Genomic DNA, 21846 nt, shown 5'->3' on the forward strand with positions numbered 1-21846 from the left:
AGAGAAAGAGATAAAGATGAAAGTAGGAAAGAGAAAGGGAGAGAAGAGAGAAAAGAAGAGAGAGAAAGAGAGATAGAGATGAGAAAGAAAAGAAGAGAGTGAAAGAGAGAGATAAAGATGAGAGAGAAAAGAAGAGAGATAAAGATAAGTGAGAAAAGAGGAGGAGAGAGAAAGTTACCTTATCGAGGGGTACCATCCCTTTTCTTTTCTCTCCTCTCTCTCTCTCTCCAAGACGCACCCACGAACTTAAGCAAGAATTGAAATTTTATTGAATGATCTCAAGAATGAACAAAAGGTTCTTTACAATTAGGTTTTGCATGTTTATATAAAATTGGGACCAAACATGGGTGGATGCCCAAAAACTATATAAATTGATGATAATTACAATTTAATTGAATAAAAATAAATTAAGAAAATAGGGTGTAAAAGGACTGTTTTACCCCAGCCTAACAATAGATGAAATTCCATAACAGTCCTTATCGCAGCCCGTGAACTTGCATGATCTTTCGTGCTCGACATGGCGATCGAATTGATATTCATTTCGAGCCATGAATCGTGTTTTTAAGCTAGGATCATGAGGCTTGAAATTTGCATGAACTTTGAAAACTTTGGATCGATAGTGCTCTCGTTCCTTGATGTTTTTTCGTGATTTCTTCATCGTAGTGCACTGAGCATACCGTTACGATAGTGTAGCAATGAACGGGACATGATTTGGAGCCCGAATGAAGATTTCGCAACTTTTTGGTTTTGGCCAAAAATCTTGAATCCGACGGCCAAAATTTACAGTCACTTCGTTGCCTTCGTGTGAAAAATTCAATCGTTCATCATGTACAGGGTTCGGACCAATGGTAGCCCTGGACCTTACGCACAGGAGGGAATTGGTTTCGCGTTGATCTAATGTATGACCGTTGTGATTTGGTCGCTCAAGCGAGGCGTATCACTGCTAAATTTTTTGCAACTTCTTCACAAGTCGGCAAATTCTCTCTTGCTTTCTCCCTGCTCGGACGTCATCACAAGGCGTACCACATATCGAATGCTCGTCTTGACGAGACAAACATGCTCACAAAATTTAAGCGCGATTCAGTTCGGATTGAGTGAGATAGGGGCCTCGTAATTCACTACCCATGACTGTGAAAACAACCACCTTTAATGGTGTTTTGGTGCAGGGTGGCCACACGGGAATAGTGTGCGGCTCCCTTGTTTCAATGTTTTTCTCATAACATTTTCTTGAAGTGTCCAATTAAGTCGAAACTTGACCCATAAGGGTTTTTGACCGTGTCGCATCTAATGACGGTGGTTCCACAACTGTTTGATGTACAAAAAACATAATTCTAGTTGTAAGGGTTTGTTTCAAGGTGCTAGAGGTCATTTTTTCCGAAATTGTTTCTTTATTTTCACTACCTTAAACATGTCAAAATGGACAAAACTTGACAAGTGGCCTTTTGGAGTGTTTACAAATATCTTGACCAGTTCTGGAGCTATTCTAGGACTGTCGAGAATTCCACTGTTTTTGTCAAGCTTTATTGACCGGCTTCCTCTTTGTTCCGTATCCGGGACCAAGGTGCTGAAAAAGGTGTTCAAACACGGCTCAGCAAAAATATTGCTAAATGACATGACTACCATGGCAATGTTTATCTCAGCCTCTCTTGGTCAAATGAGAGAGAGAGAAGAAAGATGAGAGAGAAAGAGATTCATGGACAGTACTATCGATGTCGTGCATGTGAGAAGAAGATGAGATGAGAAATAAGGAAGAAAGGAAAAAGGGAGAGAGCAAAGAGAGAAGAAACCGAATGAATAAGAAAGATAGAGAAGAGTGCAAGGGAACATGGACGGCGACGAGCTCCCGCCGTCCATGATAAAAGGGTAAGAAGAGAGAGAAAACATTGACGTTAATGAACTTCCACCGCTCATGACAGAGGAATAAAAAGAGAGAGAATACGTAGACGACAATGAGTTTTCATCGTCAATAACAAAGGAATGAGAGATAAAAGAGAATACGTGGATGATGAAGAGCTTCCACCGTCCATGACATACAGTCAAGAAGATAGTGAAAACATGGATGGCGATGAGCTTCCATCGTTCATGACAGAGGAATGAGAGAAGAGAGAGAAGACATGGACGGCAATGCGCTTTCGCCGTCTGTGACATAGGAATGAGAGGAGAGAGAAAACATGGGCGACGATGTATTTCCACCGTCCATGATATAAGATTAAGAGGAGAGAGAAAATATGAGCGATATTGTGCTTTTACCGTTCATGATAAAAGATTAAGAGGAGAGAGAAAACATGGGCGGCGATGTGTTTCTATTGTCCATGACAGAGGATGAGAGGAGAGAGAAGATATGGATGATGATGAGCTTCCACCATTCGTGACATAAGAATGAGAGGAGAGAGAAAATATGGGCGGCGATGTGCTTTCACTATTCATGATAAAAGATTAAGAGGAGAGAGAAAACATGGGCGGTGAGGTTCTTCTCTCGTTTATGATAAAAGATTTAAAGGAGAGAGAAAATATGAGCGACGAAGTGCTTCCGCTATCCATGACAAAAGATTAATAGGAGAGAGAAAACATGGGCGACAATGTGTTTCCACCGTCCATGATAGAGAATAAAGAAAAGAGAGAGAAAACTGACGATGATGTGCTTCCGTCATCCACGATAGGGGAATGAGAAGGGAGAGGAAACATGGGAGGCGATGTGCTTACGCCGTCCATGACAGAAGATTAAAAAAATAGAAAAAATATGGACGGTGATATGCTTCCACCGTCCATGATAGAAGGGAAGACAAGAAGACTTTGATAGAGACCCGGCCCGCCACTCAGGTTAATGCATGGCTCACTGTTCGTGTCTCTAAAGCAAGAAGATATCATGCTAAGGAATAGACTCCACCAAGCATGAACAGAGAGGAAGAAGAGAGAATAGAGAGCGAATAGGAAAGAGAAGAAAGAGAAAAGAAAGATAAAGGAAACGAAGGAAAGTGGATAAAGAAGATCAGAGAAGGAATATGAAAGAAAGATATAGATGAGAGGAGAGAGAAAGAGAGAGATGAGAGGAGGAGAGAGAAAGTTACCTTCATCAAAGGGTATCGAACCTTTTTCTTCTCTCCTCTCTCTCTCTTCAAGACATGCCCACAATTTGAATGTGCAAGATCTCAAATCTTATTGATGAGTATTGAAAAATCAAGGGTCTTATAATAATTGTGTTTAACATGTTCTTATAGAATTGGCCCCAAACATGGGTTGATGCCAAAAAACTACCTAAATTGATGATAATTACAATTTATTTGAATTAAAATAAATTCTAAAATTGGGTGTAAAAAGATTGTTTTTCCCTTGCCCAACAATGTGTGAAATTTCAAAACAGTCCATGCCGCTGCCTTAGAACTTACGCGATCTTCCATGGATGATTCGGTGTTGCTCCGACATCTATTTGATCGAAAGATGATCGCTTTCTTGTTAAGCTCTGCATGACAATCGATTTGATACCAACTTTGAGCTATGAGTCGCATTTTTAGGCCACGATCAGACGACTCGAAATTTGTATGGATCTTGAAAAATTTCGATCCATAGTGTGCTTGTTTCTAAATATTTTTCTTTCATATCTTCATTGAATCACACTGAACATATCATCACGATCACATTGCAATGAATGCAGCTCGATTTCGTGTCCGGACGAAGATTTCGCCGTTTTAGGTTTTTTACCGGATCTTGAAATCTGACAGCCAGAATCTGCAGCAACTTTGACGCCTTGATGTACCGAATCTAATCGTTCATCATACGTGGGGTTCAGATCAAAGATAGCCCTAGACCTTACGTACATAATGCAATTGGTTTCTTCTCGATCGGGTACGCGAGTGCCATGATATGGCCGCTCGAGTGATGCGTGCTACTGCTGAATTTTCTGCAACTATCTTCAGGAATCGTCAACTTCTTTCTAGATTTTCTCCCTACGTGGGTATCGTCATGGGGCCGTGCTACATATCAAAACGCTCATCTTGATGAGACAAACACGCTCACCAATTTTGAGAGCAATCCAACTCAGGACGAGTGAGATACGGTCTATTGAAATTGCTACTCTGGACTATGCACATCAACCTCCTTTAATGGAGATTGGTGCAAGGAGGCCGCAAGGGAATAGTGTGTAGCCTTCACCTTTTAAATGTTTCACCTATAACTTTGTCATGGAACCATTTAAGCTAAAACTTGACCCATAAGGGCTTTCGACCATGTCAAATCCAATAGCGGTGGTCCCACAGCTGTTTGACACACCGAAAATAGAGTTCTAGTTACGGGGTGCGAGAGGCTCATTTTTTTGAAATTGTTTCTTGGTCTGCACTGCCTTAGATATGTTGGATTGCTACGAAACTTGGCAGGTGGCCTTTTGAAGTGCTTAGGAAGTTCTTGACCCATTCTAGGGTAATTCTGAGACTGTCGAGAATTTCACCGGATGTTAATGCTTTATTGATTAACTTCCTCTTTATTCTGCATCAGGGACCAAGGTACTGAAAAATGTCTTCAAACAACGATAACTATCTCGGCACGATGCTTAGGGCGCTTGACGACAACACTACCATGGTGGTTGATCTGACGTAACGGCTGATTTAGCACGACAGTAGACGGGCACCGTAACTAGACCAATACGACAGCTAAGTTGCTCGGTGTCGAGACTAACACGACTACACAAGGCTCAGCCTACCCTCTGATCAAACTATTTGAAGACATTTTTTAGCCCCTTGGTCCCCGATGCGAAATAAAAGAGAAGTCAGTCAATAAAGCTTTGACTTACAGTGGAATTGTCGACAGTCTTAGAATTTCCACAGAACGGGTGAGGATCTTCTTAAGGATTTCAAAAGGCCTCCTGTCAAGTTTCGTCACAATTCGACATTTCTAAGGCAGTGCAAACAAATAATCAATTTCAGAAAAATAGGTTTCTAGCACCCTGGAACGGACCCTAGAACTGGAACCTTATTTTCAGAGCATCAAATGGCTGTGGGGACCACTTCCATTGGATCCGACATGGTAAAAAACCCTTAGGGGTCAAGTTTCAGCTCAAACAGACGTTCCAAGACAAAGTTACTAGATAAAGACTAAATAAGGAGGGGGCGCACGCTATTCCTTTACTCCCTCCATGCACTAATCTTTGTTAAAAGAGATTGGTTTTCATTGTCCCGAATAGCAATTTTGAAGACTCATATCTTCTTCGTTACGAGACGGGTCGGCTCAAATTTTGCAAGCACGTTCGTCTCGTCAAAACAAGCATTTTGATATGTGGCACGTCTCGTGACGATGTTCAAGCAGGGAGAAAAGCTATTGAGAATTTGACAAATTGAGATCAAGGTTGCAGGAAAATCAGCAGTAGCAAGTCCCACTCGAGGGGCCATATCACGGCACTCGCACACCCAATCGATGCAAAACCAGTTGCATTATGTGCACAAGGTCTGAGGCTACCATTGGTTTAGACTTCATGTGTGATGAACAGTTAGATTTTGTGTATGAAGACATTAAAGTTACTGCAGAATTCTGACCGTTGGAATCAAAATTCCTGTCAAAAACCCAAATGGAAAAATATTCGTTCAGGCATGAAATCAAGCTGCATTTGTTGCAATGCAATCGTGACAGCATGCTCAGTGCATTTCAACAAAGCAACCAAGGAAATACATCAAGAAATGAATGTACTATCGATCAAAAGTTTTAAAGATTCGTACAAATTTCAAGTCGCATGGTCGTGGCCTAAAAAAACGATTCGTGGCTCGAAGTTAGTATCAAATTGATTATCAAGCTGAGTCCAACAAGAAAGTAATCATTTTTAGGCCAAAGGGGTGCCACAACAACCTTGACTTGGCCTAGGAAATTCGAACACGTTCCATAGTTTTAGCAAGGACTGTTTTGAAATTTTGTGTATTGTTGGGTAAGGGCAAAACCATAATTTTGCACCCATTTTTAGATTTTATTTTAATTCAAATAAATTGTATTGTTTAGTAATTAGGGTAAGTTTTGAGCATCCACCCATGTTTTGAGCCCAACCCTATAAGTACATGTTATGTCTCATTGTAAAAGGACCTTCTGGTTTCAACTTCATGAATAAAAATTGATAGTTTTAGTCTTGAGATTGTGGCACATCTTGGAGACAGAGAGAGGAGAGAGAATAAAAAGTCAGGTACCCCTAGTTGAAGGTAATTTTCTCTCCTCCTCTCTTCTTTCTCCTCTTCTTTCTTTCTCTCTCTTTTTTTTCTCCCTTTCTCCCTTGCTCTCTTCTTTCTTTCCCTCTCTTCTTCTCTCTTTCTCTCCTCTTCTTCTCTTCGCTCTCTTCCTCTTCCCTCTGTCTCTCTCTCCTCTTCTTCTTCTCTCTGTCTCTTTCTTCTTTACCTCAAACATGCATGGCAGTAAGCATCGTCGTGCATGCTTACTCTCTTTCTTTTTCTCTCTCTTCTTCTTTCTTTCTTTCTTTTCTTCTTTCTTTCTCTCATCATCTTATTCTCTCTATCTCTCTCTTCTCTAGCTCAAACATACACGACAGTAAGCATTATCGTGCATGTCTATCTCTCTACCTCTTTTTCTCTCTGCTTCTATCTTTCTATCTCTTCCTCTTTTCAGCTCTCTCTTCTCTCTCGACATGCACAACAGTAGGCACAATCATGCATGTCTCTCTTTCTCTTCTTTCCACTTTTTTCTCTGCTCCCTTTTTCTCTCATCCCCCCTCTTTCCTAATCTTTTCTCTTTTCCCTAATCTTCTCTTTCTTTCTCTCTACTTTCCCCTCTTCTTTCTCTACTCTCTTTCCTGATTTCTTTCTGCACTTTCCTCTCTTCCTTCTCTTTCTCTCTCCTCTGTCTCTCCTTTTCCCTCTCTATCTTTCCTTTTCTCTCTATTTTTTCCTTTTTCTCTCCTCTCCAGTCATGCACAACGCTACCCATCGCTGCGCATGACATATTTCTTCTCCTGAAATATGCACAGTGAGCCGGGCCTTAACCCGAGTGACGGGATGGGCCTCTGTCTAAATTCTGCTTTCCCAATGTTGTGCACGGCGATGCTCATCGGCGTGCATAACATTTCTTCCCCTATTCTCTAACAAGGACATTGAGCTGGGCCCTTTCCCAAGTGGTAGGTCGTGTCTGAGTCTCTTTTGACACGTACAGCAATGCCTATTATCGTGTGTCTTTTCTTTTCTCTCTCCTATCTCTCTCCCTCTTATCATGGATGGAAGAATCTATCGTCATCTATGTTCTCTCTAACACTTCTCTCCTATCATGGACGGTGGAACCCATCGCCGTCTATGTTTCTTCTTCCCTTTTCTCTTTCGCCCTCCTCCCACGATGGTGGAGTGCATCGCCGTCCATGTTTCTTCTCTCTCTCCCCCCTTTCTCTCTCCGCTGTCATGGATGACGAAGCTCATCACCATCCACATTCCTTTCCTCTTTCTCTCTCCTCTGTCATGGACAGTAGAACCCATCGTCGTCCATTATACTTTCTTCCTCCCCCTCATGTCATGAACGACAATGACCATCTCCATTCATGACATATATCTCATCTCTCCCCTGATCTTCTTCCCTCTTTCTTCTCCCTTTTCTGTCTCTTCTCATCTTCTTCTTTCTTCCTATCTCTTTCTCTTCTCTCCCTGCTTCTCTCTCTCTCGTACTTTCTGTCCCCTCCCCTCTCTCCAATCTTTCCTCTTCTTCTCTCTTCTTTCTCTTCTCTTCTGCTCTTCTCTTCTTCGTCTTCTCTCTTCTCTTCTCTTCTTCTCTTCTTCTTCTTCTCTCTTCTCTTCTTCTCTTCTCTTTTCTTCCTCTTTTCTTCTTCTTCTCTCTTTTCTTCTCTTCCCTTCTCTCCTTCTTTTCTTCTTCTTCTCTCTTCTCTTCTCTTATTCTCTTCTTCTTCTCCTCTCTTCTTCTCTCTTCCCTTCTCTCTTCACTCTTCTCTTCTCCTCCCCTTCTTCTCTCTTCTCTCCTCCTCTTCTTCTTCTCTCTTCTTTTCTCCTCTTCTCTTCTCTCTTCTTCTCTCTTCTCTTCTCCTCTTCTATTCTCTTCTTCTCTCTTCTCTTCTTTTCTTTCTCTTCTTCGTCGATATTGTTTTCTCTTTTTTATCCTCTTTCTTCACTCCTCTCTTCTCTCCTCTCTTTTGTCTCTCTCTTCCTGCTTCTCTCTCTCTCTTCTTTCTTCTTTCCTTCTCTTCTTCTTCTTCCCTCTTTTCTCCTCCTTTTTACTTCTTCTCTACTCTTCTTCTTCTTCTCTCTCCTCTTCTCTTCTTCTTATCTTCTTTTTCCCTCATCTCTTCGCTTCCCTTCTTCTTCTTTTGTCCTCACTTCTCTTTTCTTGTTCTCTTCTTGTTCTTCTCTCTTTTCTTCTCTTCTCTTCTTCTTCTTCTCTCATCTCTTCTCGTCTTCTCTTCATCTTCTTATATATATATATAGGATGAGAATTTTTTTCTCTTCTCTTCTCTCCTTCTCTTCTTCTTCTTCTCTTATCTCTTCTCATCTTCTCTTCATCTTCTTCTCTCTTCTTTTCTTTTCTTCTCTTCTTCTTCCTTCTTTATCTTTTTTCTTCTCTCTCTCTTCTTTCTCCTCTCTTCTTTTGTCTCCTCTCTTTCTTCTTTCTTCTCTCTTATCTCTCATCTCTCTCTGCTCTTCGCTTCTCGTTCTCGTTCTCTCTTCTTTTATGTCTCTTTTCCTCTCTCTTTCTCTCTTGCTTTGCTTCCATCTTCTCTCTTACTATTTTTCTCTCACTCCTTCCTCTCTTCTCTTTTCTCCCAATCATTCTTTTCTCCTTCTCTCTCACCTCCTCTCATTTGACCAAGGGACAAGCTAAGTGTAGCACTATCATGCTAGTCTTGTCGTTGAGTAGTTTAGTCGACGTGTTGGTCTGAGTTACCGTGCCCATCTTGTTGCCACGTCAGGCTAGCCATCATGTCTGGCTAGTTGGTATTGGTTTTGTCATCGAATAGCTAAGCCATTGTGCCGGTTTCAGTGATCGTGCCTATCATGACCCTGTCCTCGACTGCCTTACCGCACGCGACAGAGGGTTACCTAGCGCAAGTTCGTGATCCCGATGTAGCTTTTGTCAATTAGGTCAAGGTAAATTCAACGCCATTATTTTGATACTCAAAGCAAACCATGGAAAGATAAATACATCAATAATGCTAAATGCAGGGGAAAATTTTTATTTAAAGCTTCTTACATTAACAAAAGGGCTTTACATAAATTCATCCAAAAATATTATATTTGAGTCTAGGGCATTAGGGCCCAAAATTTATAGATTTATGCAATAAACAAAATCCAGGGTTAGACTTCCCAACCACATACAAGATCTAGATCTCACCTCCAAAAGTTTGGCTTCAACCTCCTTCAGGAATCCCCGCCGTTCCAACTCTTGACATATTGTTAGTAGTCTACAAGGAGGGGAGAGAGAAATGGGATGAGCTATACATCTCAGTAAGTAGGTCTAAGCGCTATGCATCAATAATGAGTTTACTCATGAATCATAAACAATTTACTTAACCATACGGAGTTTTAGTGCAACAGTCATGAGAATTAACAATCATGTCTAACATCACTTATAAACATTCTATCCATATAGCAGTTATCATTCAATCGATTCAATCATCGGCATTCACAATCACTATTCAATCATTACCCACTCACTCCCTAACTCACCTACTCCCGCAATAGAGGCCCTATCCATCGGGCTAAGCCAAACCCATTGGTTAGGACCTCTACCATCTCTTAAGAGGGAGGGCAATGACAAGTGGGGAAATCCACTTCGTAATGCCCTCATACACACGCACAAGTCCCTCAATGTGCATTGGGGGTTCGATAGGCACTTATCTTGCAAGGCGTCAGTCGTGAGTCTCATCTCAGTGTGTACGACCAACCCATTTCACTTTCCACTAATTGCATCCTATCATTCAACAAGTTAGAGGATATAGATGGCATCACTTTCCTTAGTATAACAATCCTCACTACCGATGGGTGCCCCATCGCACAGCGAGCAGTATCAGTGAAACAATGGCCAGTGTCACAGTATTATCATAGAACAGTGCCCACTACCAATAGGTGTTCCATTGCATAGTGGTCATTAGTATAGCCTCTTATCGTCCTCAAGCATTTAATTTCATTCATAATAAATCAGTGCATTACAACAGATAATTCAAATTTTCATCATGCAAGAATGCAGTCTTACTCGAAATCATCCAACATTCACCTAACATTACAACATTTATCATGAAGAATCCATTGCATGAGCTATCACATGGAATTTACGCTTAGACGTCATTAGTAGAAATTCGACACTTATCATGTAACATTCAACATAGAATAATCACATTAGTTTTGCACTTACCCATTTATCACCTAGCACTTGGTGCGTAGCACCATCGACATAACACTGTGGCATTCACATGAAAAACATTGCATAGTACTCACATTTATCACTTATCAAAGATGTTACAAAGCTACTTGAATAGCTTAAGGAGTAACTCCGAGAAAGGTGGCAGAAGACGAGCATAACACTAATCCTGTGAAGTGCAAGAGTGACATGCCCCTCTTCTCGGGGGTGTAATATCCCAATCTAGGGAGAACTTCGAAATACTTTAAACATGCAACATTAATTTCAGTCATGGGGCTTTAAAATGACGGTGATTTGAAGGAATTTGAACGACTTCTGATAGGTCATAAGCTCGACTCAAAACGATTGAGAGTTGTTGGAAATTCCTTGCAAAAGTGGGCAGTGATGTACCTACACATTTCGGGGCATCACGCTCAATTTACCGGGAATTTCAAAATTATCAAACATGAAACTTTAAGCTTATTCATTGATCTTTCAAATTGTGGAGGTTTGATGATGTTTGAACACCGTTTGATAGACCCAAAGTGCGGCACAAAAAGAGTCACGGTTTCTAGAATTTATCGCGACTGTGCGTAGTGACACGCCCCAACATTTTGAGGCATATCTTTTATCCATAAAAAATTTTAACTGAGTATAAAAAGAAAACATAAAAATAGACAAGCATATCTTTCATTCAAGACCGATTTGGGCCCATTTGGGAGCCATTTAGTCATCGAAAAGCCCAAGGCAATGACCCTCATAATTGTTGGAATATCCCTTTATCCCACGTTTTACAATGCTAACCAATAGTACACACCATTTCACACACCAAAACAAAACCCAGCCCAAGCCTCATTAATGTTAAGTAATTTAAGCAAGTTTTACAAGGAAACTACTCTATAAATTTATCAAGTTCATCACTCATTCAAGCCCCTTTTTATTCATTTATATGCCTACACCTCATTCCATCATCTTGCTCTTCATATCAACTTCAATTTAAATCCATCATCTCGCACTAAACCTCATTCCATCATCTTGCACTAAACCCACGTACTTGTTACTTACGGTGTCTTCAAATCCACTCACTTCCTTCTCATTCTTCACGAGCTTCATGAGGGGCTCTCTTCCACTAGTGGCAATAAGCTCCTTGGAGAGAGAGGGAGAGAGATGAAAAATGGGGGAAAAATGGCATTAAAAGGGGAGGGGGGAGGGATTAAGTACCCAAGGTAGGTGAGATCCATTGTTGCTGATTGAGTAGGTGAAATGTACGACACTGACAAGTGCAGTGCCAGAAGCAGTCACATCTTCCATTTTTAACCACGGCGCTACTCTCAGGCCATGCACGGCGTTGCTCATTTGCTGCCTTCACTGGCGGCGATAGCCACCTACACATGTGACGATGCTCCAAACAGTGCTACAGTCACGGTGATGCTCAAATCTTCACTCGCAACGTCGCTCTTCTGTCTCTCACTTCATAGCCGGTGTAAGGCCACTTCCACAGATGGCGATGAACATTCCTCTCTTCACACGCAGCGTTGACTTTTCACGTGTAGTACAGACTTTCATGCGTAGCGCTGACTGTACATGCACAACGCTAGTTCTCTCTCTCCTCTTTACTTCACAGACGGTGCTAAGTCACAGACGGTGCTAAGCCCTTATACACATGCAGTGATGCTCCAAATGGCGTTAGGCCTCTGTTTCACCCTCCATTGGCGTGCGTGTCTTTGGACAGGGAGAATATTATGGTCCTTACATCATCCCCCCCTTGAAAGGATGTTGTCCCCAAAATCACATTCGTGTCAATCAAGAAGGCGAGGGTATTTCTCCTGAATTTCATCCTCTCGTTCCCATTTTGTTTCAGCTCTTGAGTGATACTGCCATTGCACTTGAACCAGGGGAATTTCTTTATTGCGTAACACTTGCATTTAATGGCCTCATACGATGTCATCTGGATGCTGGCTTAGAAGCTATTGTTGTAAGCAAACTCTATCAAGGCCAGATGGTCCTCTCGGGTTCCTTTAATATCAATGACACACGCCCTTAGCATATCTTCCAGTGTTTTAACGGTCTTTTGATTGCCCATCTATCTGGGGATGAAAGGCAGTGCTGAAGGTAAGCTCGTTCCTCAAAGCTGACTGTAGGCTAGCCAAAAATCTAAAGTTAAACCAAGTGTCTCTGTCGGACACAATGGTGATGGGTACACTGTGTAATCTTACAATTTTTTTGATGTACAACTAGGTCAACTTATCCAGGGTATAAGTCATGGGAACTGGTAAGAAATGAGCAGCCTTAGTTAATCGGTCCACAATGACCCATATACTATCATTTTCAGCACTTGACTTAGGCAAACTAGAAACAAACTCCATTGTAATGTGTTCGCACTTCAACTCTGGTATGGGCAAGGGTAGCATCAGTTTGACGGGTTTTTAATGTTCCACCTTCACTTGCTGATATTGTTTGAATGCATTTTTCAGCACCTTGTCCTCGATACAGAATAAGGAGGAAGCAGGTCAATAAAGCCTACAAAATAGTAGAAATTTTGATAGTTTCAGAATGGCCCCAGAATCGGTCAAGATCTTCATCAGCACTCCAACCAGTCACCTGCTAAGTTTCATCGCAATCAGACATGTCTAAGGCAATGAACACAACGAAAAAATTTCAACAAAATCGGCCTCTAGCACCCTAAAAAGGACCCTGTAACTAAAATTCTATTTTTGGTGTGTTAAACAGCTGTGGGACCACCACCATTGAATCTGGCATAGTGGAAAACCCCTATGGGTTAAGTTTCGGCTTAATCAGGCACTCCAAGCAAGCACTCCAAGACAAAGTTAGGGGTAAAATACCAAAAGGGGTAGGCCGTACACTATTCCCATGTGGCCACCTTGCACCAAAACACCATTAAAGGTGGCTATTTTTACAATCACAAGCAGTGACTTTTGAGAGTTATATCTCACCTGTTCAAGTTAGATCACTCTCAGAATTTGTGAGCATGTTTGTCTCATCAAGACGAGCGTTTCAGTATGTGGTACGCCCCGTGACGATGCCCGAGCAAGGAGAAAAATAGAGAGAAGTTGTTGATCCGTGAAGAAAATTACAGAAAATTCAGTAGCATGCCTCACTCGAGCGGCCAAATCATGGCCCTCGCATACCCGATCGGCATGAAACCAATTACATTATGTGTGTGAGGTCCATGGCTATCTCTGGTCCGAACCCCGCGTACGATGAATGGTTGGATTTCACAAATGGTGGCATCGAAGCTGCTGTAAATGCCTGCCGCTGGATTTCAAGATTCTGGTAAAAAACGCTTGACGACGAAATCTTCATCCGGACACAAAATCGATCTGAATTTTTTGCACTGTGATTGTGACGACGTGCTTAGTGTGATTCAGTAAAGAAACTGAAGAAAAACATTAAGAAATGAGCACACAATAGATCTAAAGTTTTCAAGATTGAAGCAAATTTCAAGTTTCAAGATCATGGTTCGAAGTTGACATCAAATCGATCGTCATACCAAGCCCCACAAGAAACTAATCATCTTTCAATCAAACGGGCATCAAAATAACCCCGGATCAGTCATGGAAGATCATGCAACTTCTCAGGCACCAACAAGGATTGTTTTGGAATTCCACACATTGTTAGGCAAGCGCAAAACATTCTTTTTACACCCATTTTTAGAATTTTTATTAATTCATTTAAATTGTAATTATCTTCAATTCCAGGTAGTTTTTGGTCGTCCACTAATGTTTGAGCCCAATTTAATATAAACATGTAAAGCCAAATTGTAAAATCCCCTTGGGTTCATTATTAAAGATTCAATAAATATTTCATTTTTTCTTAATCTCGTGGGTGTGTCTTGGAGAGAGACAGAGGAGAGAGAAGAAAAGGGTTGATACCCTTCTGTAAGATAACTTTCTCTTTCTTTCTTTCATTCTCTCTTTCTCTCTCTTCTTCTCGTCTCTATCTCTCTTTCTCTCTTTTCTTCTCGTCTCAATCTCTCTTTCTCTATCTTCTTCTTTTCTTCTCATCTTTATATCTCTTTCTCTCTCTTCTTCTCGTCTCTATCTCTCTCTTCTTCTCATCTCTATCTTTTTTTCTCTCTTCTTCTCATCCCTATCTCCTTTCTGTTCTTCTTCTTAAAACACAGTCGGATATGCCCAGCACCGACTGTGTCTTTCTCTCTCCGCTCTTCTTAAAAGATAGCCGGTAATACCTAGCGTCGACTGTGTCTTTCTCTCTCCGCTCTTCTTAAAGCACAACCGGCAATGCCTAGCACCGACTGTGTCTTTCTCTCTCCGCTCATCTTAAAACACAGTCGGTAATGCCTTGTGCCGACTGTGTCTTTCTCTCTCCTCTCTTCTTAAAAAAAACAGCTGGTGATGCCTAACACCGACTGTCCCCTTCTTGCCCCCTCTCTCTCTAACACAACCGACGATACCTAGCGCCGACTGTGTCCTTTCTCTCTTCTTCTTTTAACACAGCTGGCGATGCCTAGCGCCGACTGTGTCTTCTTTCTCTTCTTCTTCCAACACAGTCGGCAACACCTGACGTCGACTGTGTCCTTCTCCCTCCTCTCTCCTTCCTTTTCTCTTCTCCCACACTCTTCTCCTTCTTTCTTTCTCTTCCTTTCTTTCTTTCTCTGCTTCTCTTATTCTCTTACTTCTTATTGTCCCTTTATGACTTCCATGCCTGATGTTATCCTTTCATTTGACTAAGAGAGGATTAGCCTCTTATGATAGCCCTATCGTCTAACCGTAATGTTGTTGTGCCAGAATTACTGTGCCCACTTTATTGCCACGACAGACTGACCATCACGCCTAGATAGTCAATACCAATATTGACGTCTAGTAGTAACTCTGTTGAAGCGGTTTGAGTTACTAAGCTCGTTTTACCGCCACGTCAGATCAATTACCTACAAGCTTAATCATTGTGCTGATCTCCCCGCCTAGTCAAATTCATTTCTCCCCCACCTTTCTTCTCTCATTATTCTTTTTATCTTTGAATGTGTACGCTTGCATGTATTCATCAAGAAGGCAAGGTGAGGTCTGCTGACCCACCTTTCTTATAACCTTTGCCATATGTGTGTGATTACCGAAAACAGGAGAATACAAGCCCAGGAGGGGATTTCGGACCAGTTTTACGACTGGTACGCTGTCTTCATGATCTAAGAGGGCCCACGCGAGCCAGCCCGAGTAAGTCCTAAACCCACCTTAAATTCCTCTCATCAGCTGGTAATACCTACCCTTGTTCTCGAACGAGGTTCTTGAAAGAGCGATCTTAAAACGTCCCGGGTCTCCCCTGAAACCTAAGGCGTCGATCAGGCTGGTGAGCAGCGTGATCCAGCCGCTTGAGCGAGACACAATGCTGCTAAATTTTCTGCACTTTCTTCACGGATCAGTAACTTCTCTCTAGCGTTTCTTCGCTATCGGTTATCATCACAGGGAGTGCCACATATCGAATCGCTCATCTTGACTAGACAAACTTGCTCACTGAATTTGAGAGCGTTCCAACTTGGGATAAGTGAGATATGATCGTCGAAATTTACGCGTCATGACTGTCCCTTCCATGGCGTGGAGTTGCAGGGTGGCCGCAAGGGAATAACGTGCGGCCCTGCTATTTCACTCTTTTCCTTATAACTTCTTCTTAGAGTGTCTGTTCGAGCTAAAATTTGACCCATAGGGGTTTTCAGCTGTGCCAATTCAATGGTGGTAGTCCCACAGCAAATTGAGGCACCAAAATACAGCTCCAATTATAGGGTTCGTTTCAGGGTGCTAGAGGTCGATTTTACTTGAACTATTTTCTCAGTATGCACTGCCTTAAACATGTCGAAATGCGACGAAATTTGGCAAGAGACTTTTGAGAGACCTCATGAAGACCTTGTTGACCAGTTCTGGGGCTATTTTGAGACTGTAGGAATTCCCACTGTTTGTTAGGCCTTTATTGAGCGGGCCCCATGTTGATGAAAAATACCTTTCAACACCCATCAATCTCATCCGAGGAAAAATGTTCCCCAGTACGGCATGAAGCGAGCTCTCCTTTCCTTCATTGAAGCCTTGTTCAAGTGGCTCCTCCATCCCTGGGGAATAACACGACTCACTATAAAGTCAATGATCAGCTCACCTCGTGCCATGATGTGTCCCCCTGAGGATGATGATGGAAGGTTCAGTTCCTCTCTTAATTGTAAGGAGCCCTCAAGAATGGCTAAGGGTGAAACCGGAGAGGTTAGTGAAGTACTGAAAGCCTATGAAGATGAGGTCGTGCAGTTTAAGGCCACGTTGAGGCAGTTGCAGGGAGAGATGAGGTTGAAAGATGAAACGTTAAGAACCTTGCGTCAAGTGGTGTTGAAGTCACATAAGCTTGAGCATACTCCCTCGGGACAACAAGCCTCATTTACCGTCTCTCAAGCACCGCTGTTGGACATCGAAACAGAGCCATCAATTGATGAATTACTCCCACCCTCACCTCCCTCATTGCCAATCCCTTCTCCATTCTTTCTTCAGATTGGGAATGGAGGACTAGTAAAATGATTGATAGCCAAAGCATAAAAAAGATGCGGTACCTCAGCAGCAGGAAAGCCCAGTCACTACCAGAAATCTCCCCTTGCTTATGTTGATCAGACTCTATGGCCACAAGGAGATCAAAGAATCTACATCCCCAAGAACAAAATCAATTATTTTCGACACAGGAGTTATTCCTTTCAAAAGTCTATGATCTCCACGTTGCTGAAAACTTTCTTATCAAAGGGAGTGATCGAACTTCCTGCATCGAAAAGACCGAAGGAAGTTGGGAGAGATGACGAGCCCAACTATTGCAAATATCAAAGGTTACTCGGTCACAAGACTGAGGAGTGTATTTCCATTGGAGAAATTATCCAGAATCTCATAAACAACGGGGAGATTGAATTAGCAAAATGATTCCCCAGGTGATCCAGTGCCACACAATGGTCTAGATGCATGACCTTAAACTGCATGGTCCAAACTATACGACCTTAAACTGTAGCAAAGGTTTAGTTGCATGACCTTAAACCGCATGGTCTTAGTAGCATGACCTTAAACTACATAGGCATGGTTCAAGCTATATGACCCTAAAACTATAGCACACGTCCTAGTGGCATGATCTTAAACTGCCCAACATACGCTGTCAGAGGCATGACCTTAAACATTCCCTCCGGTCACAGTAGCATGACCTTAAACACGCCTTTTCAAAAAAAAAATGACGGACATGGTATGCACCCCAAAGGCCAACACGGGAAAAATATGTCTAAGAAAGCAAGAAGAAAAAAAAAAAGAGAAAGAAAAAGACGGGCATAGTGAAAACCCACAAGGGCATTATGGGCAAGAGTGTCGAAATAAAGGGGCTACAGTGAAAACCCTTCGGAGTACTCACTCTCAAATGACGGGCGTGCTGATCGTACTTTATGGGTCAATACGAGCAAAAATGTCTTATGTCCCTGTAGCAAGACGTTAAACTGTGCGACATTTAGTCCATTCACATGACTATAAACTTGTTCGTGTGCTTACATGGCTCTATGGGGTTATCGCATGACACCCTCCTACACATTCTCTACTACATCCTTCTTCATAAGCCCCCAGTGAAAGGATACCACCCCTCCGACGTTTCCTCCCTAATTAAGGTGTAACTCAGTTGCGACTGTGAGGCTTTGAAGCAAAGCGTGCATTTCAAAGCATGCGCCCGCCTCTACAAAGCCATATCACAAAGAGGTGTACTACAGTTCCGACTGCAAGGTTTCAAAGCAGAGCATGCAATTGTCAAGGCATGCGACCACCTCTACAATGCCATATCACAAAGAAGTGTACCACAGTTCCGACTGTGAGATTTCAAAGCAAAGCATGCAATCATCAAGGCATGCGACCACCTCTACAAGGCCATATCAGAAAGAGGTGTACCACAGTTCCGACTGTGAAGTATCGAATCAAAGCTTGCGCTCCAAAGCATGCGCTCGCCTCTACAAATCCATATCACAAAGAGGTGTACCACAGTTCTGACTGTGAAGTTTCGAAGTAGAGCATGCAACCGTTAAGGCATGTGACCGCCTCTACAAAGCCATATGACAAAGAGGTGCACCACAGTTCCAGTTGTGAGGCTTCGAAGCAGAGCATGCAACTATCAAGGCATGCGACCGCCTCTACAAAGCCATATCACAAAGAGGTGTACCACAATTCCAGCTATGAAGCTTCGAGGCAGAGCATGTAACCATCAAGGTTCGCGACGCCTATACAAAGCCAAATATTAAAGAGGTGTACCACAGTTCTGACCGTGAGGTGTACCACCATCTTCATCTAAAGCTCTCTGCTTGTGTATGGCCTTAACTATTTTATCCCCAGGGAGTCAGATTGCTATCCACAAACCTATCCCCCATGGAGCTTTGCTTACATGGAAACCCACCTAAATGGTCTAAGTGCACGACCCTAAACTACATGGTCCAAACTATATGACCTTAAACTTTAGTGGAGGTCTAGTTGCACGACCTTAAACTGCATAGTTCTAGTTGCATGACTTTAAACTACATAACCACGATCCAAGCTATATGACCTTAAACCATAGTGCACGTCTTGGCCACATGACATTAAATTGCTTTGCCCAGGTCTAGGCAGCTTGACCTTAAAGAAGCCCCCGCACATGCACATGCCCTTTACGGGCATCTTCACACACGCCTTCCCTAACCGACATGTTCATGTGTGAGCACCTCCTTCATTGCTTCCCCAGTGAGTCCATTCACTTCATTACCATCATCCATCATTCCCAATGAATTTCACCCATGCTCACGAAATGGTGAACCATTCTACCATATTCGTCGTCAGCTAGTGGGTCACCACTATCCATCTCCCATTTCCCCAAAGTGAGTATAATCACCACCATGCTCACTCCTTTGCTTGCAAAGGACGCCATCCATCACCACCACAGTTCAAGCTATATGACCTTAAATTTTAGGGCACGTCCTGGCCATATGAAGTTAAAAGCCTTCGCACAAGTCCCGAATGCATGACCATAAAGACGCCTTCACAAAAAAAAAGAAAATAACTGGCATGGTGTATACTTGGATAAGGGAAAGCCATGAGTAAAAATGACAAACCGGCATGGTCACAAAACCATGAGTAAGAGAGTTAGGTGAGAAGAAAAAAACCCTGTGCACGGTGAAAACTCGAAAGGTCGCCATTAGTAAAAACAAATTAAAAGGATAGACATGGCCACAAGGACATGGGTAAAAGAGCCCAAAAATAAAGGAGGTTGGTGAAAACCGTCTTTACGGTGCAACTTCTCCAGTTCAGGTGAAAACCCGCAAATGGCGCTTAAACTAATAATTGCCAAATAGGCGTAATTCTGGCTAATGAGGCCCATACAAAATCCTCAGCTAGGATCCAATCACAACACAAGATGGTTGACCCGGGAGTGAAAGCCTCTCAAGACCTCCCAAACTCCAAAAAAAAAAAGAGTCATTGAGGGTGAGGACAATGACCAAATGATCCCACAAAAAAAAAAAAGAGTCCCCGAGGGTGAGGACGATGACCGAAAGATCCCTCAAAATAAAAATGAGTTTTTAAGGGTGAGGACGAAGATCGAATTAAAGTAAAAAATAGTCATTGAGGGTGAGGACGATGACCAAAAGATCCCTCCAAAAACAAAAAGAGTCATTGAGGATGAGGATGATGATCAAAAGATCCATCCAAAAACAAAAAGAGTCCCCGAGGGTGAGGACGATGACCGAAAGATCCCTCAAAATAAAAAAGAGTCCTTGAGGGTGAGGACGATGAACAAAAAATCCCTCAAAATAAAAAAGAGTCCTTGAGGGTGAGGACGATGAACAAAATATCCCTCAAAGTCTCTTCTCCCACAAAGTCTCCACGGGTGGACCTATACATTGCATCCAAACGTCTGAGCATCCTAGTTACAACATTGTGTGGATTTCTCCTCGACGTTCATGTAGTCCTGTGGCCAAGAAGAAAAAAGAAATAAAGACGAAAGAAATTTTCCAAATGTTGTCCTTCTCGCTTCTCTTGAAGCACAACATTCTGCGGGGCATGCTGTTTGAACACATTTTTCAGCACCATGGGTCCTCGATACGAAATAAAAGAAAGAAGCCAATCAATAAAGCCTTACAAAATAATGGAAATTTTGACAGTCTCAAAATGGTCATAAAACTGGTCAAGATATTCATAAGGACTCCAAAAAGTCTCCTGCCAAGTTTCGTATCATTTCGACATGTCTAAAGTAGTACAGATTGAGAAACAGTTTCGGCAGTAACACCCTAAAAGGGACCCCTATAACTAGAGCTCTATTTTCGATGTGTCAAATTGTTGTGGGGACCACCGCCATTGGAATTTGCAAGGTCGAAAACCCTTAGGGGTGAAGTTTTGACTTAATCGGGCACTGTAAGATAAAGTTATGGGTAAAATACCAAAAAAGGGTTGGTCGCACACTATTCCTGTGTGGCCTCCTTGCACTAAAGCACCGTTAAAGGTGACCGTTTTTGCAGCCTCTGGCAGTGATTTTTGAGGTCCATATCTTACTCGTCTCAAGTCGAATGATGCTCAAATTTTGTGAGCATGTTCATATCATCAAGAAGAGAGTTTTGATATGTGGCACGCCCCGTGACAACTCCCGAGCAGGGGGAAAAGCTAGAGAGAATTTGCCGATCCATGAAGAAAGTTACAGAAAAATCAACAGTGACACGCCTCTCTCGAATGGCTAAATCACGACACTCGAGCATTGGATCGACGTGAAACCAGTTGCATTGTGTGCATAAGGTCTAAGGCTATCTCTGGTCCGAACCCCATACATGATGAACTGTCGGATTTCATACATGAAGGTATGAAAGAAACTATAAATTCCAGCGTTGGAATTCCAGATTTCGGTAAAAAACTCAAGACTACAAAATCTTCTTCCGGGCACGGAATCGAGCTGCGCTCGTTGCAACATGATCGTGACAGCATACCTAGTGTACTCCAGTGAAGAAATCAAGGAAAAACATCAAGAAATGAGAACACTAGCGATCCAAAATTTGCACTATTCATCAAAATTTTAAGTCGCATGATCGTAACTTAAAAACATGATCCATAGCTCGACGTTAGTATCAAATCGATCGCTAGGACGAGCCCTACAAAAAAACAATCATCTTTTGGACAAACGGTCACCAAAACAACCCCGGATCGACCATGGAAGATCACATACATCCTAAGGCAGCAGCAAGGACTGCTTTAGAATTCAATGTATATTTTGATCGGAGCAAAACGGTCATTTTTCATCAATTTTTAAAATTTCTTTAATTCAATTAAATTTTAATATTCAGCAATTAGGTTTAATTTTGATCAATCCACCCATGTTTAGGGAAAAGATATATATATCACGTACTATCATTATACAAAGGAACTATCATTATACAAAGGACCCTATTTTGCTTAATAAATTTCCATCCTTTTTCATTGTTGGGTCATATCTTGAGAGAGGAAGGAGAGATAAACTTTTGGGTCGGTACCCCTGAGCTTATCTCCTCTCTCTCTCTTTCTCTCTCCCCTTTCA

This window comes from Amborella trichopoda, chromosome 9 (genome assembly GCF_054954075.1).
Source record: "Amborella trichopoda isolate Santa Cruz 75 chromosome 9, AtrichopodaSantaCruz75HAP2 v2.0, whole genome shotgun sequence".
Taxonomy (NCBI): Eukaryota; Viridiplantae; Streptophyta; class Magnoliopsida; order Amborellales; family Amborellaceae; genus Amborella; species Amborella trichopoda.